Genomic DNA, 14,602 nt, shown 5'->3' with positions numbered 1-14,602 from the left:
AAAAACTGCAAGGTCTTTTGGGGAAATTATTTCTTTTGACTTGTACCCACTATTCTCCTTAGCATATGTAGCAATTTTTGTGTCAATAGCAAGTATAGGGGCTTTGCTATTCACTGCTAAATTCAGCACAAAATTCTGCAAAAATGACACAAAATTTGACGCAACATTATGAATGACTATACAAATTCAATTAAATGTACAAATCGTAATTATGTATAGGCATAGTTCGCATAATCCTAATTAGCTGATTACAATCATCACCGTTTAAAATACATTTTATTTACAAGTTGTGAAAATACCACCTAGGCGAAAACTCCGGTGAAAAAAGTGAATTGCATATGGGCTCAGGTCAATCAATGGCTTTTTAAACCACTAGCAACCAAGAAAATATTTTTGATAATACTTTTTCACCAACTTTTTGGTACTTTTTTTTTGCAAAGTGCTCAAAAGTTATTTTAAACAGAAGAAGAAAAATTATGTCCTAAATGAAAACTCAGGAGAAAAAGTGAATTGTATATGGTCAATTAGCTCTTGGTTTCACTTTGTGCTTTTTTCCCAGTACAAATATTTGATCCTCACTGTATAGATTTTGTCGTCATGCATAAACAGACATTGTTCATCTTTCTGTAGCACTTGAAGCTCTTCAAATGCAAGTTCAAAATTTGCATACACAAATATTAACTCTACAATCGAGCCAATAAAATCTGGTGGCGAAGGTTGAAAAACTGAAAAAAGGTCAGTGGAATACTTTTTTTTAATTGTGGACTATAGTAGCTATAAGAGGCCTGCCCTGTACTGACACAGCCACATGGACCACATGGATCAAATCAAAAGTAGCAGTTTTCAGTTAGTGAACACCAGAACACAAAAAATTTAACATAATCCTTTTATCCGGATGTTGTATTATATTTACGCTCAGTTTTATATATACTGTCTGCCAGTTTGTATGTTTAAAATATTGTTGTAATATTATTTAATTAAAATACATATGTTACATTTTTATTTGACAAATAAATATGTAATGCGGTGTAAAGCCATGTTACCCAGGAAGAAAACCCTACAACAAATTACAAACAGAAAAGCCTGACGAAAGGACAAAAAGACACTTGACGTGAAAGGGATATGGATGTTGCAATGTTTATTTCCTTTTAGTATTCAAAAAGGGTTTATTAACAAGTATAAAACAGCAGTAACAAGTATACAAAAGTATAGCATATACATTGTTAACAACAGGGTTATTTACAAATATAATCAGTAATTCAGTATAAAGAGCCTTAAGACAAGGGCCATATTAAGTACAGTATAACCGTTAATCTCATAATGAACCATCAAATCATTGTACATATAAAGCTATAACATATCAATAAAAAAAAAAACTGGTTCCATGCCAACCCGCCCATCACCCCACCAACCCTCCCAAAATATAGTGCAAATTACTGCATGCTAGCATCAAATAGTACCACCCAGCTAATTAGTAAAGGAAGACACAAATTATCAACCACCCACCCCCAACTCTTGGGATCTATGTTCATTCCAATCTTCCCAATTTGTACTAAATTTCTCCCAGGTAGAAGAGATAACATGAAAAAGTCTATCAACATCTCTAATTGTATCAACACGAGAGACAAATTGTTCAAAGGGAAGAACCGTTTTCTGCCAATTAAAAGCAATAACCCATTGAGCAGCTAAAAGAAATGAAAAATACAATCTGCGAAAAACCCTGGGAATGTAATTTGGCTTAGTATAAAGCAGAATTTGAATAAGAGAACCAGTGACAGCAATGGAGGTGATTGATCTAAATTTATCCCAAATTTTTGACCAGAAAATGTTTGAAATTGGGCATTCCCAAAAAATATGGGTGTTATGATCGCTTCTGCAGCATGTACTGCTGGCTGCAGTTGTACTGCAGCCAAGCAGTTCTGATTTCTTTACATGCATTTGCTTGCATATTTTTGCTTGCACTCACATTAAGTGTTGATTCCATCTGCAATAGCTCTGCAGTTCATGGCAGCTTGAGATGTTCTTGTGAATTTAAACATTACCTGTTGCAGCTGAGCTGCAATTCCTTTCATGCAGGTTGCATAGTTTTGTCTGCCTTTTTCTGCTGCCAGCTTGTGACTGATTGCCATTCACCTGTGTGGGAATTTGCATGTCCACTCCCATTGGATGACCTCAGCATAAAGAGTTGCTTCCTGCTGTGCTCCCTGCCCTGTCATAGTTTCAGTCTCAGCCTTTCTAAGCTGTTACTCCTGGGCCCCTGTTCCTGGTTCCCATGTTACCTTGTGTGGATTGCACTGACTCCTGCAGAAGAGCAGTAAATCCTTCCAGTCCTGTTCCTGGAGATTAGTCATATAGCTGCGGTTGCTATTGACTATCTCACTCCTGTGTGTTTGTCTACGTATGAATTCTTGCTGTCGCTGAGGCAGTGACTGGATTAGCAAGCGTTCATTCTGTTTGTCTCAGTCCTTGTTTATGTGTGTCCTTCGGGACCGTAGTTAGTTCCTGATACTTGCATATTGTCAGAATCCGCTCTGTTGGACTTGATTCCCTGGACTGCCTTGTTTCCTATGCAGCTTGCATAGTTCAGTCCAGGGAAAAGAGTCCTTTCTGTCAGTTTGCAAGGCTGACTGATTTGCATCCACTTGTTATGTAGATTGCTTGTCTGCTTCCTTTGAAGGTTTCTAGTATAAATGTCACTTTCTCCCAGAATTCCTCGCTCAACATAGTTTTCTGATTAGGGAAACTTACCTTGGACCCTCAGCCTCTTTTGTATCTTGTGCGAATATTCTAGTGTAGTTAATTATTGAGGCGTGCGATCTGCACTTCTTATAGTACGGTCAGGTTGTGTTTTATTTGTACTGTTTATTCCTGTCTGTATTGTCTTGTTTTTGCGATTGTACTGTCACCTGCGGTGGTTGACAGTGAATCATTTGGCCTCGCTCCTAGATCGCATTCGCCCTAGCGGTAGAGGTGGTGGATCTCCCTTGTCTGACTCTTGGAGTATAACCTTAGCTGCGGTTGCTACCGGTTACTCCTTCAGTCTGTCTTGTCTAGCACGAACGCTTGCTGTTGTCTGGGGTGAGGCAACCGATTAGCAAGCGTTCGCGTTATTTGTCTGTCGTCATTTTCTGTGTTAGTTAGGGTTGCTACGTTTTGCCACTGTTGCGCTTAACGTGCGGTGGCCGTACCGTTAACGCGCTTGTCTCTGTTGCGCATATCGTGCGGGGACCACGTTTAGCGAGTTCTTTGTTATTTTCCTTGGCGTTCAGATTGTGGTTATTTGCTGTGTCTTTCTTATTTAGTTCACACTCTGTCTTTGCTCAGTCTTGTGTCGCTGATAGCAATCGCCTCTCTTGCGATTAGCTTTCTCACTCTGGCCTTCTATGATGTGATATGTCTACCGTCGCGGGGTGGCGACTAGATTGGTAGACATTCATATTGTCTGTTCCTGTTTTTGCTTTCTTCTGACTTGTTGCTTTTGTGACTGTGGCGACTTCCATCTGCTTCAGCGCACATGGTGTGCGCTGGCTGGAAATCGCCCGCAGATCATTACATTAGTCGGCCAATTTCAATCTGGAATCTGTGGATGTACATGGGACTTGTTCCTCTGTACTCCACAGTTCCATCTGCTGGTTGGAATTCTCCTCTGTTGTTCTATCTTGCTTAATCGTGCAATTTCTATCTGGCATCTGTGGCTGTGCAGAGGGTTTATTCCTCTGCACTCCACAGCTCCATCTGCCAGTTGGAATTCTCCTCTGAAAATTTATACTGGGTGCTTTGCTTCTGTGATTGTGGCGATTTCCTTCTGCTTCAGCGTGCATGGTGTGCGCTGGCTGGAAATCGCCCGCGGTTTATTACATTTCCTTCTGCTTCAGCGCACATGGTGTGTGCTGGCTGGAAATCGCCCGCAGATCATTACACATATACTGTATATTGGTTCGCAAGTATATTCGTATCTCAGTTAGATTTGTTATTTTGCTAGTCTTGAGTCATATCGGTTCATTGCCAATATATACGCATACTAGCACATTTATTATTTTCCATATTGCGTTGCGGATTATTGCATCTTTGTTAGTGTTGCGTCATATATTGGTTCATTGCCAATATATACGCATACTGGTGTGTTTGTTATTTTCCATATTGCGACGTGGATTACTGTATATATTTGTGTATTTCCTTTACTTGTTTCTTGCTCTGCATTTGTCTTGCCTTGTGGATTGCGCTATCTCCTGCATAGGAGTAGCGAATCCTTCCAGTCCTGTTCTTGCGAGGTAAGCCATCGCTGCGGTCGCGAGTGGCTTCCTCGTTCCAGTCTGTCCTGTTTGTGAATGCTTGCTGTCACTGAGGAGTGACTAGATTAGCAAGCGTTCATTCTGTCAGCCTGTCATCTTCTCTCTGAGTTCTGGTTAAGAACGCTCAGCGCTGTTTTTGCGCTGAGCAACCTTTGTTAAGCTCTGTGCTCCACATCTCCTACTGGAGTCAGTCCTCTCCTCCACCAGTGCGTTTGCACTATAACTGGGGAAATCCTTGTTCCTTGCTTTACGCTTGCGTGCATGTCTCCTTCACGTCAGGGTGTGCATTGTGCGCTGACCATGGAGGATACACCACCGAGCGTTACAATGGGTAAGAGATCCATCTACATTACATCCCCTAAAGCATTTGGGTGAAACAGTAGAAAAAAGTTTATGTAATTTGAGGGGGGTATTATACCACCTCATAAAAAGTTTGGTAGTAGTCTCTCTAATGCTGGGTACACACTATGAGATTTTATGGTCGATTTACTGTCAGATCGATTATTTCCAACATGTTCTATTTGCTTTCCGATCAATTTCCGTTAACTTTAACAGGAAATCGATTGGAAAATGCACGGTAATCGATCGGAAAGCAAATCGAACATGTTGGAAATAATCGATCAGACAGTAAATCGACCATAAAAATCTCATAGGGCTCGATTCACAAAGCGGTGCTAACAGTTAGCACCCTAGTGAAAAGCCCTTTATCATGCCTAAACTCAGTTTAGGCATGATAAGTTTAGGTGTGATAAGTTTAGGTGTGATAAGTTTAGGCATGATAAGTTTAGGTGTGATAAGTTTAGGCATGCTAAGTTTAAGCGCCAACTGCGTTAGCACCGCAGTGCACAGCTGATCAAAAGTTTTACTCTAGCAAAGACTGGTGCACTTCGTATAAAGTTTAATGGCGCTGCTTTGCGTGCGGGACTTTGCAAGCGATCTAAACTTATCTAAACTTATCTAAACTTAGCATGCCTAAACTTATCACACCTAAACTTATCACACCTAAACTTATCACGCCTAAACTGGCTTTTCACCAGCATGGTGCAATGGTTATCATGCCTAAAGTCTTTTAGGCATGCTAACTGGGTTAGCACCGCTTTGTGAATCGAGCCCATAGTGTGTACCCAGCATAAGACATGGGGAAGGAGAGGATCTTCTAACTTGATCAAAAGAATAGCTCCATTGCTGCTCAGAAAGATCTAGACCTAACCCAGCTTCCCATTGTTTCATAAAGCTAGTTTTGAACTCTGTGGGCTCGATTCACAAAGCGGTGCTAACCCAGTTAGAGACTTTAGGCGTGATAACCATTTTTATCATGCCTAAACTCAGTTTAGGCATGATAAGTTTAGGCATGATAAGTTTAGGCATGATAAGTTTAGATAAGTTTAGATCGCATGCAAAGTCCCGCACGCAAAGCAGCGCCATTAAACTCTATGCAAAGTACACCAGACTTTGCTAGCGCAAAACTTTTGATCAGCTGTGCACTGCGGTGCTAACCCAGTTGGTGCTTAAACTTATCAAGCCTAAAAACTTATCACACCTAAACTTATCACACCTAAACTTATCATGCCTAAACAGAGTTTAGGCGTGATAAAGGGCTTTTCACCACGGTGCTAGCTGTTAGCACCGCTTTGTGAATCAGGCCCACAGTGTCTAAGTAGAAGTTCTTGATATAATTGGGAGATTACACCCTGACCCTTACTTTGGGTAGAGCTATCACATAGGGCCTGATTCACAAAGCGGTGCTAACAGTTAGCACGCTGGTGAAAAGCCCTTTATCATGCCTAAACTCAGTTTAGGCATGATAAGTTTAGGTGTGATAAGTTTAGGTGTGATAAGTTTAGGCATGATAACTTTAGGCGTGATAAGTTTAGCCGTGATAAGTTTAAGCGCCAACTGGGTTAGCACCGCAGTGCACAGCTGATCAAAAGTTTTGCGCTAGCAAAGTCTGGTGCACTTTGCATAAAGTTTAATGGCACTGCTTTGCGTGCGTGACTTTGCAAGCAAACTAAACTTATCTAAACTTAGCATGCCTAAACTTATCACACCTAAACTTATCACACCTAAACTTATCATGCCTAAACTGGCTTTTCACCAGCGTGGTGCAATGGTTATCATGCCTAAAGTCTCTAACTGGGTTAGCACCACTTTGTGAATCGAGCCCATAGTCTCTCAAATGTTGAAGGAGAATCCGGTCTTCTGTCCAGGCTCCTGGCGTTCTATTAAGATCACCAGGGTGGCTGCGGGAGGGGTTTTTTTTTAATTAAAAAAAAATGTTTCATGCAGCCCAGAGCCGGATTTACCATAAGGCACTGTAGGCACGTGCCTACAGGCGCCTTTCAGAGGGAGGAGCGGCTCCTGATCCCTGAATGTCTCCTCTTGCAACAGCCGCTGCGTTCCCCAAGTTGCTACAATTAGATGTCTCCAGCAGGGCGGAGCGCTGCGCCTCTCCAACTCTACATATCGAGCTGATGGCTGCCCGCCTGTCTCCTCTCCCCGCCTGCACTCCCGGTATGATTCGTTCAGTGCTGTCATCACAGAGATGACACGTGCAGGCCGGTTGTAGTGTGTGGCTGCTAGGCAACAGGAAGCAGGAAGCCGGGTTCTGCAGCAGTAAGTATGTGTGCGTGTGCCTGTGTTCAAGTATGGAAGTATGGGTGTGCATGTGCGTGTGTGTCCCTGTGTTGATTGTTGAACTGTGTGTGTGTGTGTGTGTGTGTGTTCCTGTGTTGATTGTTGAAGTGTGTGTGTGTGTGCGTGCGTGCCTTTGTTGAACTGTGTGTGTACCTGTGTTCAGCAGCCGAATTGCTAGAGCTGTGCCATTAACAGCTATAGGGAATTTGATGTGTGACAAAAAAACTGCGGCATGCCATCCATAATCACACCGGCATGTGATTTGGACAACAAGATACTGTCTGAATAGGCAGCGTTTCCCTGTCTGGCTCACATGCTGAGACACACTGCATAGTTGGACTAAGTGGAAATAGGCCCTAGGGTCCTTGCTTGAAGACCGCCAGCGGGACTGTGGGTGAATGTCATTACCTTTATCATACATCTGTATTGAAAGCCTATTGGGTAGGGAGGGGAGCTTAGAACAGACGGAAGGAAGTCCAGGGACCACTAGACTGACAGGGATATTGGGGGCTCCCTGCCTGATGCCAGTAACTGCTCTCAGGCAATCTAATTCCTACATCATATCACTGAACTCAGGAGCCTACACCTTAATCCTTGTCTTATGTCACTAAGGATGACATGAGACAGTGCTTAGAGTGTAAGATTCTAAGGACAGTTAGTGATGTGAGGCAGGTATTTAGCGTTCAGAATATTTTTTTTATTGAGGGGGGGCCCAATTTGAGGGGCGGAGTTAGGGGCCCCAGAATGCCTGTGCCTACAGGCTCCAGAGTTGTAAATCCGGCCCTGATGCAGCCAACTGAAAGTTGGCTGCATGAAAGCCCACTAGAGGGCGCTCCGGACGGATCATTCTGATCGCCTCCGGCGATCAGAATAAACAAGGAAGGCCGCAATGAGCAGCCTTCCTTGTTTTGCTTACCTCGTCGCCATGGCGACGAGCGGAGTGACGTCATGGACGTCAGCCGACATCCTGACGTCAGCCGCCTCCGATCCAGCCCTTAGCGCTGGCCGTAACTGTTTGTTCCGGCTACGCTGGGCTCGGGCGGCTGGGGGGACCATCTTTCGCCGCTGCACGCGGCGGATCGCCTCGCTGCGGCGGCGATCAGGTAGCACACATGACTGGCAAAGTGCCGGCTGCGTGTGCTCCTTTTTATTTTGTCAAAATCGGCCCAGCAGGGCCTGAGCGGCAGCCTCCGGCGGTAATGGACGAGCTGAGCTCGTCCATAACGCCAGGAAGGTTAAGAAAATAAGTGATCTGTAAGTACCTACAGTATATCTTTCTCTCACAGGGGCTCCTTTGCAAAATCTAAATACTTCAAAGTGTAAACATTTGTCCTGTATCCAAAATCTATTAGCTGTATCAAGATTGTTAGTTATCCACTATTGGAAGGATAGAGGAGAATCAATCCCTGGCGGGAAGTCTGGGTTACCAATTAGGGGGACCTTTGAGAAGGAAGGCTTTAAAGGGCCGAAAATCCTCTTCCAGAGTGACAAACCCAATCCGACCACCTTATTAAGAGTGTTAATTTCACAGCCAACATCTTTGGTTGAGAACAATAGAAATTGAATGTTATATGGCATGACCGCTTGCTTTTCAAATTCAACCCAGAGTGGGATGTGCTCAGTTGAAAACCACTTCATCAAAGGGGCAAACTGGGCCGAAACATAGTAATTCCAATTATCAGGTAAACCCACCCCACCATGAGAGCTAGGTCTAATGAGAGTTTTTCATTTGGCCTTGAAATGAGTTAAGGAGAGACTTCGATACTGGGATATGCAAAGCACGAAAAAAATACAGGAGCCTGGGCAGAAGAACCATTTTGATTGCGGTCATTCTACCCAACCAAGAAATCTTGTATTAAGACCAATCTTGCATTAATTTAAGAGAAGAGGACAGCAATTGAGGTATATTATATCTGAAAAGGGAGTCATAGGAGGATGTCTTGTTTATACCCAAATAAGGGATAAACTTGAGTGACCAATCAAAGTTAAAATTGGCTTGATACTAGTGTTGGGCGAACAGTGTTCACCACTGTTCGGGTTCTGCAGAACATCACCCTTCCACCGAACACCTGATGGTGTTCGGCCAAACCGTTCGGCCATATGGCCGAACTAAGAGCGCATGGCCGAACGTTCCCCGAACGTTCGGCTAGCGCTGTGATTGGCCGAACGGGTCACGTGGTTCGGACCTGAACGCGCTCTGATTGGCCGAACGGATCACGTGGTTCGGGTAAATAAATACCCGATCCACGTCATTTCTCCGCCATTTGTCTGTGGGTTTAGCTTTGGGTAGGCAGGCAGGGTAGTTCTCTCTCCAGCAAGGCTAGCCAGGGTCCCCCCAGTCATTGTGTCGCTGCTGGGAACAGTAGTACACCGCTCACTCACACTATATAGCATTGTGTTTACTGCCACTCTGTGTACACCGCTCACCCACCACTGTATAGCATTGTGTTTACTGCCACTCTGTGTCTCTGCTGGGAACAGTAGTACACCGCTCACCCGCCACTGTATAGCATTGTGCTCTGTGTCGCTGCTGGGAATAGTAGTACACCGCTCACCCACCACTGTATAGCATTGTGCTCTGTGTCGCTGCTGGGAATAGTAGTACACCGCTCACCCACCACTGGATAGCATTGTGCTCTGTGTCGCTGCTGGGAATAGTAGTACACCGCTCACCCACCACTGTATAGCATTGTGCTCTGTGTCGCTGCTGGGAATAGTAGTACACCACTCACCCACCACTGTATAGCATTGTGCTCTGTGTCACTACTGGGAACAGTAGTACACCGCTCACCCACCACTGTATAGCATTGTGCTCTGTGTCGCTGCTGGGAATAGTAGTACACCGCTCACCCACCACTGTATAGCATTGTGCTCTGTGTCGCTGCTGGGAATAGTAGTACACCGCTCACCCACCACTGTATAGCATTTCTGTACTGCCACTGTACTGCTGCCAGTCAGCGTGTACTTTAAGGATAAGTGAAATGAAGAAGAAATCCTGTGAAAGAGGGAGGGGCAAGGGAAGAGGTGTTTCCCCTGACAGTTCACGTGCAGGCCACAGTGGAGCACCGAAGAAAACCCACTCAATACCGCCCATGTTGTCCAGGAAATCAACCCTCACAAATCCAAAAGAACAGGACCAGATAATTAATTGGATGACCTCTCAAGCGTCCAGCAGTGGGTTAAGCAGCACCAGCACATCACGCACGAGGTCCGAGTCCTCAGCCAGTTACAAGGAGCCAGTGGGCACAAACCTGACACAACCGGCAGCGACACCACGCACAGAACTGCCAAATAACCAGTCCGAAGAATTTCCTCAGGACACAATGGGGTATTCGCAGGAGCTATTCCCAGCCCAACAAACTTCCACCTTTCAAAGGTCAATGGAACAGCCAGAAATGTTGTGCCCGGATTCACAACCATTTACTGTGGGAAATGCACCGCTCACTGAAATGCAAGGCGAGTCCGAGGACTTTGAAACCCAAATTCCAGAGCAAGTTGGGCAGGAGGGGTTTCAATTGCAGGAGGTCGGCCGAGAAGATCTGGAAGACGACGTTGGAGTGAGCTGCGCAGAGGTTGTTCTGGGGAGCTCTACTCCACGGCGGCGGCCCACAATCACATATGAGGAGTTTGAGGAGATGGAAGAGGAGGGTTTGGACAATGTGGACAGAGACCCAGATTTTGTATGTGAAGGAGAACATCGCCGTCGTAGCAGCACAGATGAGTCTGTTGAAGAACCCACTGCTGCACGAGTTCGCCTTGTGCCACAAGGTAGGCTGCGCGAAATTTCAGGCACCACAAGCGTGGAAGTTCAAGTGAGACGCAAAAGAGGCGCAAACAGAAATCGCCAGCAAGGCAGGTGCTCTAAAGTCTGGCCTTTCTTTGAAGACTGCAGTGAGGATGGTACCATGGTGATTTGCAAGGTGTGCAAGACCCGCCTGAGCAGGGGGACAAATATTAACAACCTCTCCACCACCAGCATGACCCGCCACATGGTATCCAAACATCCCACTCTGTGGGCAAACGCGGCAGGACAGGGTACCAGCAACACTGCCTCCCTTGGGGTCACCAGACTCACCACCAGACCCTCCTCAGCAGCAGCAGTAGCCCAGCCATTGCGTGGTTCACAACAACATTCACAAACATCAGACGATGCTGACACTGTCACTTTCCGGAATAGTGCTCTTGAGGTCTCCCAGTCTTCATCAAACACAACAACCAACAGCCCTTCAGTGTGCAGCCCTACGGTTCAGTTGTCTGTCTCGGAGATGTTTGAGCGCAAGAGGAAATTGCCAGCAATTGACCCCCGGGCTGTGGCACTAACAGCCAGCATAGCCAAGCTTCTGGCCTGCGAAATGCTGCCATATCGAGTGGTGGAGACAAACAGCTTCAAGGGCATGATGTCAGTGGCCATCCCACGTTACGTGGTTCCCAGCCGCTACCACTTTGCGCGCTCTGCAGTGCCTCAGTTGCATGAGCACGTGGTCAGCAAAATAACCCGAAGCTTGAAGAATGCCGTTGCCTGCAAGGTTCACCTCACCACTGACACCTGGACGAGTGCGTTCGGCCAGGGTCGATACATCTCCCTTACTGCACACTGGGTGAACCTTGTGGAGCCTGGCAGCGATTCCTCACCTGCTACGGCGCGGGTGTTGCCCACGCCGCAAACAGCTGCACCGCCGTCTCTCCCACTGGATAACAACAGCAGCACCTACCTCTCTGACTCCTTCTCCTCCAACGCATCTCAAAGCTGTACCTCATCCGGAAACGCTAACCCAGCAGCAGTAGGATCATGGAAGCAGTGCAGCACAGCTGTTGGCATGCGTCAGCAAGCGTTGCTGAAGCTAATCTGCCTTGGGGATAAGCAGCACACAGGGGAGGAAATTTGGAGGGGAATAAAGGAACAGACGGATTTGTGGCTGGCACCGCTGGACCTGAAACCGGGCATGGTTGTGTGTGATAATGGGAGTAATCTCATTCGCGCTTTAAGGTTAGCTAAGCTGACACACATCCCTTGCCTGGCGCACGTGATGAACCTAGTAGTTCAGCGGTTCCTGAGGACATACCCAGGCGTGGCCGATCTTCTGTTGAAGGTGCAACGAGTGGCCAAACATTGTACAAATTCCAGTACTGCTTCGGGGGCAATCGCCAAGATGCAGGAGCGCTTCAATCTCCCCCACCATCGCTTGCTGTGTGATGTCCCTACGCGCTGGAATTCTACGCTGCACATGCTAGCCCGCTTTTGCGAGCAGAAGAGTGCAGTGGTCCAGTACATGACGGCGCAGTACCGAGGCGCATCCGGACAGCTGCCAAGCTTCTGTGGATCCGATTGGGCCAACATGTTGGACCTCTGCCAAGTCCTCCAAAATTTTGAGCAATCCACGTTGCTTGTGAGCAGTGACAACTCTTCAGTCAGCATTACCATACTACTGCTGTGTTTACTGAAGAAGTCAATGTTGAAAATCAAGGAAACAGCTGTCATGATGCAACTGGGGGAATCTGAAGGAGAAAACGATCAGCGTGATGATACCAACATCAGGCCATCTGCCTCAGGAAATGCTGGCCCCAGCAGCTATGACGAAGAAGAGGAGGAGGAACAGCTGGAGTTGGAGCAGGAATTTCATGCCACCACTGACGAGGGCCAGAGCGGTGCATGTTGGACTTCCACAATTCAGCGCGAATGCCTGGTCAGCAGAAGCAGACCAGGAAGAAGGTGACGACTATGATGCATCACAACTATCACAACGCTCACAAGAGGATGATGAGGATTCTGGCAGGACTCTGGCACACATGGCTCAATTCATGCTAGACTGCATTGAACGCGACCCACGCATTGTGCGCATTCTGGACAACACCAATTACTGGGTTTATACCCTTCTGGATCCACGGTACAAACACAATGTTCCAAAACTGCTTGAAGAAAGAGTCAGACAGGTCAAAATGGAAGAATACCAGCAGGCCCTTGTGGAGACTTTAGAGAGGAGATTGACATCCTCCCCCTCCTCTAGCCAGTTGTACGCCGACAGACTGACTTCCGCAAACCCAGGACGACCAGGAGGGCAGCAAACAACACAAGCCACAGCTATTGCCCAAAAGGGAATGGTATCGGCAGTGTCCTTGGAGTGGGAAAATTTTCTGACACCCATGCAGCAGCCCACAGAACAGCAAGAGCAAGCGTGCAGATCCACCTCCAACACCGATCGCCTGGAGAAGATGGTCAAGGACTACATGTCAGATGGCGTAGCTGTGTTGAACAATCCATCTGCACCCTTCAACTATTGGGTATCGAAGCTAGACACCTGGCACGAACTGGCAATGTACGCAATAGAGGTGCTGGCTTGCCCGGCAGCCAGCGTTATGTCGGAACGCTGTTTCAGTGCTGCCGGAGGCATCGTCACAGATCGGCGTATCCGCCTCTCCACAGAAAATGCAGACCGTCTGACTCAAATTAAAATGAATCAATCCTGGATTGGAAACGACTACGCAACACTCCCGGACCCCAACCAAGTAACATGAACAATGAACATCTGTGATGGGTTAGCGTTTTCGGTCCCTGTTTATTGAACCTCTCATCTGTATTACATTTATGACTGCATGGCGACAAAATGCATTGCTATCCGCACGCTTCTTGTCCTCATGCAAGGCCTGGGTTGTGCCTGAAAGCGTGGCCTTCTCCTCCTGCGCCTCCTCCTGTTCCATCACGTGTGCTGCTGCTGGGTTAGCGTTTCCGGTCCCTTTTTACGGAACCTCTTATCTGTATTACATTTATGACTGCATGGCGACAAAATGCATTGCTATCCGCACGCTTCTTGTCCTCATGCAAGGCCTGGGTTGTTGTGTCTCAAAGCGTGGCCTTCTCCTCCTGCGCCGCCCTCCTCCTGTTCCATGACGTGTGCTGCTGCTGGGTTAGCGTTACCGGTCCCTTTTCCTGGAACCTCTTATCTGTATTACATTTATGACTGCATGGCAACAAACAGCATGTTACCTGTGCAAAGAAAAATGACATTTTCCGCATTTAAAATACATTTTTTCCTTTGAAACTTTACAATCAATTTTCTCAAAAACTATAAGCTTTTTTTCAAATATTTTTTTTCCTCTTGTACCCACTCCCAAGGTGCACATACCCTGCAAATTTGGGGTAATCTGTAGCATGTAAGGAAGCTTTACAAAGCACGAAAGTTTGGGTCCTCATTGACTTCCATTATGTTCGGAGTTCGGCGCGAACACCCGAACATCGCGGCTATGTTCGGCGAACGTTCGCGAACCCGAACATCTAGGTGTTCGCCCAACACTACTTGATACACTTTATAAACTGATGGTGGAAAATTAATAGTCATTGCTTTCGATTTTAAAGTGTTGACCTTTAGACCTGCAAGAGACGAAAATTTATCCAAAAGTGCCCGAAGGTTGGGCATAGAAGTTAAGGGTTGTGACATAAATAGTAGAACATCATCAGCATACATTATATTCCTTTAATATTGAGGTCTAATTTAATTTGGAGTGCTAATGGTGCTAATGGTTCCATCATTAACAAGAAGATTAATGGAAAAAGGGGGCACCCTTGGCGGGTTCCTTGTTGTAAAATGATGGGTTCTGAGTTAGCACCTCGAATTTGTATTAAAGTTTGTGGGTTATCAGGTGTATAAGACACATTTTAAATTAAGTGATGACTATAGGAT

At 46.1% G+C, this 14,602-nt stretch overlaps 1 protein-coding gene across 1 annotated transcript in view; it reads left to right on the top strand.

The window, feature by feature from the left end:
- Positions 1-685: 685 nt before the first annotated feature.
- The window catches only part of LOC137534404 (mannose-binding protein-like), a 34,899-nt gene continuing 20,982 nt past the window's right edge, over positions 686-14,602 (top strand). Inside the window, exon 1 of the mRNA XM_068255901.1 lies at positions 686-735. The gene's annotated coding sequence lies outside the window, so the exon portion shown is untranslated. The remainder of the gene's footprint in view (positions 736-14,602) is intronic.

This window comes from Hyperolius riggenbachi, chromosome 10 (assembly GCF_040937935.1).
Source record: "Hyperolius riggenbachi isolate aHypRig1 chromosome 10, aHypRig1.pri, whole genome shotgun sequence".
Lineage (NCBI taxonomy): Eukaryota > Metazoa > Chordata > Amphibia > Anura > Hyperoliidae > Hyperolius > Hyperolius riggenbachi.
This window is presented reverse-complemented; position numbering and strand designations above follow the sequence as displayed.